Source organism: Cupressus sempervirens, chromosome 10 (assembly GCF_028749045.1).
Source record: "Cupressus sempervirens isolate cs-2001-9-10 chromosome 10, ASM2874904v1, whole genome shotgun sequence".
Classification (NCBI taxonomy): Eukaryota; Viridiplantae; Streptophyta; class Pinopsida; order Cupressales; family Cupressaceae; genus Cupressus; species Cupressus sempervirens.
Window position 1 is genome coordinate 930,612,515 of NC_143127.1, and position 3,233 is coordinate 930,615,747.

Genomic DNA, 3,233 nt, shown 5'->3' on the forward strand with positions numbered 1-3,233 from the left:
AGATATAAACTAGGTAGAATGTGAAACATGTAGTATCAATTAGTAGGTGAACTCAGAATAATAATATCAATTTAATAGTAGACAAAATGTAAAATTAAACAGTAAAATATTAAAAACTTCAACTCATAATGAAGTACAAGCTCTGCATGGATTATAATATAAAAATCTCCATAAACAGGTGAAAGGATTTGAAAAAGAAAAAGAAAAATAGCAGATGTAAATGAATAGACACAGGAAAACACAATATGAGATTTATTCTAGTTCACCACAAATGTGGTTAGATTGAGACTAAGCAGAGTATTGTATTAATTAAGAAAAAGTCAAGTACAAATGATGCATGAGTACCACATAAATGCTCCAATTACATTACATATTGAAGAGTCTCGTAAAACCAAGAGACATAATTGGAGGGAAAAGAAAAATATGACTATTGGCCAACACACTTTAGCAATCTCCCACTTGAAGGTCAATCAATGCTGCAACTTATGACCCAATACTCTACTTAGTAGCTGCTTTAGCTTTTCACAAAAGTCCAAGATAAGTACTGGCACACTCAAACTTCTTTTTTGCTACAACCTTTATGAAGATATATGCCAGATTGGTCATTGTGTCAATCTTTACAACTTTCATCTTTCCTTCTTCAACTGCACAACAAACAAAGTCAGCATGGGCATCAATGTTCTTAGAGCGACACTGTGATGAATCATTATGGGTCATGAAAATGGCATTGCGGCTATCACAAAAAAAACTATAGTTGCTTTCCTAAAATTTATAATCATCAAGCTATTGTTGAAGCCAAATACTTGGCCTCAGCAAAATAAAGAGCAATAGAATGTTGCAACCTTGAAGCCCAACTAATAGCAGCTCCAAAAAACATGAAAGCATAACCATTGGTAGACCCTCGTTTATCTAGATCTTTGGAAAGATCTGGATCAGTAAAACCTAGCAGCTAAATTTTATTTTCTTGAAAACATAACACATAATCTGAAGTGCCTTTTAGATATATTTGTATTTGATCATGAACTTTCTCACAACTCAAACCGCATGAGCAATGTTAGGGTGAGTAGAGACCATGACATACATAATGCTACCTACTATAGATTTATAAGGAATTTTATCCATGAATTTCTTTTCTTCTTGTATTTTTTGGCACAATTCATAGCTTAAATGAAAATGACTAGCAAGTAGAATAGGAACAACTTTTGCATCAGCCATGCTAAACCTTTCAAAAAAATTGTCAATATACTATATTTGAGACAACATAATTTTCTTCTTTTTCCTATCTCTTACAATCATCATGCCAAGAATCCTTTTAGCTGCCCCTAAGTCTTTCATACCAAACTTTCTTGCCAATTTCATATTTAATTCATGAACTATTCTTCTACTTGTGCTAGCTACAAATTGTTGGAAATGTAAAGGAGCAATTGAAAGGGGAGGGGTGAATTAGTTATCAAAAAAATAAATCTAGGTCCCTTAAGAGGTCAATACAACTTTAAAACAAAACCTTGCTAAAACTTAGTTGACAACGAATATGTTGTTGTCACTCAGTTAACACTAAATATATTGATGTTACTTAGTTAACACTGAACATGCAGATCATAAGATATTTAAAAATGATTAACCTTACTTAACTTAGTTGCAGAAACATAAAAAAAATAACATGAACACACGAGACAACAAGATTTAACTTGAAAATTCAATTTGGAAAAAACACCAATTGCAACTAGTTACTGGTTTTCACATTTTTGAAGTGAGCCCTATTAGGAACCAACCCTATTAATGGTTACAAAATACACTATTAGTTGTGACCATGTTAGAGGATTTAATTCACCCTGTTAAGGTCTTTAGACACTTCAATCTAGAAATGCCACCTTGTTGGAGGATCTACAAAATAACTGTTAAGCTAACTCTATTAAGAGATTTGATTAACTACTACAATTATTAGAGAGTAACAATGACTTGACCTGATTTCTGATGAAACTGAATTTGTTGGTTTAGATCTCATTTTTGGCTTGATTACTTGATCCTCTTTGATCAAAATATTGTTTGTAGCTTGGTCAACTCAGACACTCTATCGTCTTTCAGATATCCTTTCAATTCGCTACCTTAATTCATCTTCTTCAATTCCATCCTTACTTTCTTCAATCCTCAACTTGACCTTATATATGAATAATCTTGTCAAGTCAGCTTGAATATACTTTTAATTTAAAAAAAATTCATCTCTTGAGTTGGCTAGCATTAGCCAATAAATCTATCAAACTCAATATGCTATAAGTTGTGTTGATCTCAGATAGGTTTTGACAATTAAGAGTCGACACACTTAAGTCATTTACTTAGTCCATGTTGAACTAGTAATGCATACAAAGTATAATTTGTAAATACAAGACTGTGCCGAGTTACAATTAGTGTTGAGTCACTCATATGGCTAGTCACTTATGTCTCGAGTAGATAGACCATGTCAAGTGATTCAAGTGCTAAGTGAATAGTACATTCCGAGTACTTCAGGTATTGAGCCAAAAGCATAATTACACTGTATGTTGAGCATCAGTAACTATATATGCCGAGTAATACAAATTGGACATATTTGTTTGTTATGGCACAAACAACTATGCAAACCATTTTTTCAGCCAACATAAGGTTAGATTTTGAATCTTTAAAGATAAGGATGAATCTACATACAACCAATTAGAAAAAGGGAAGGTTTAAGTGGAAAAATGGATGAATCTTAGCCATAGATTCATACCTAACACTAGGCTACCTAAGTCTTCCTAAGGAGGACAAAGCCCTAAACTTTTTATGAGAGATAAGAGAGTTGAGAGCATTGTGAAGGGGTGAATGATCAAAGGTGTGAACAAGATAGTTTGTAGAACATTCAAGATGACTTACTAATGAGAGTGAATTGAAAAATCAGATAAGTGAAGGACAAAGAATAGAGGATACAACATTGTTACACTAGATAATGAAGGATCAATCATAGAGTAAATAAAGGTGATCTATTATTAGGCAAGCAAGTGTCAATTGCAAGATCTATGCTAAGACATTTTGACAAATGATTCCAGTTAAATCTCCTAAGAGGAGTGGTACTAACAGGCCTCATCAAATCCTTTAACAAGGTGATATTCTAAGTGAGTGATCAGAAGTCCTTTATCTAGGCACACTTCTAACAGGGTGTTGAAATCCTCTAACAAAGTGGGACTTAATAGTCTTTGTAAGCCTTTAACATGGTAGGCCTT

General features: G+C 33.0%; 1 long non-coding RNA gene across 1 annotated transcript; it reads right to left on the reverse strand.

The window, feature by feature from the left end:
* Positions 1-282: 282 nt before the first annotated feature.
* On the reverse strand, positions 283-1,039 carry LOC149537038 (uncharacterized). Its single transcript, XR_016357989.1, has 2 exons — positions 843-1,039; positions 283-644 (listed from the first exon to the last, which is right to left on the reverse strand). It is a non-coding gene; the product is annotated as an uncharacterized LOC149537038 (long non-coding RNA).
* Positions 1,040-3,233: the final 2,194 nt, after the last annotated feature.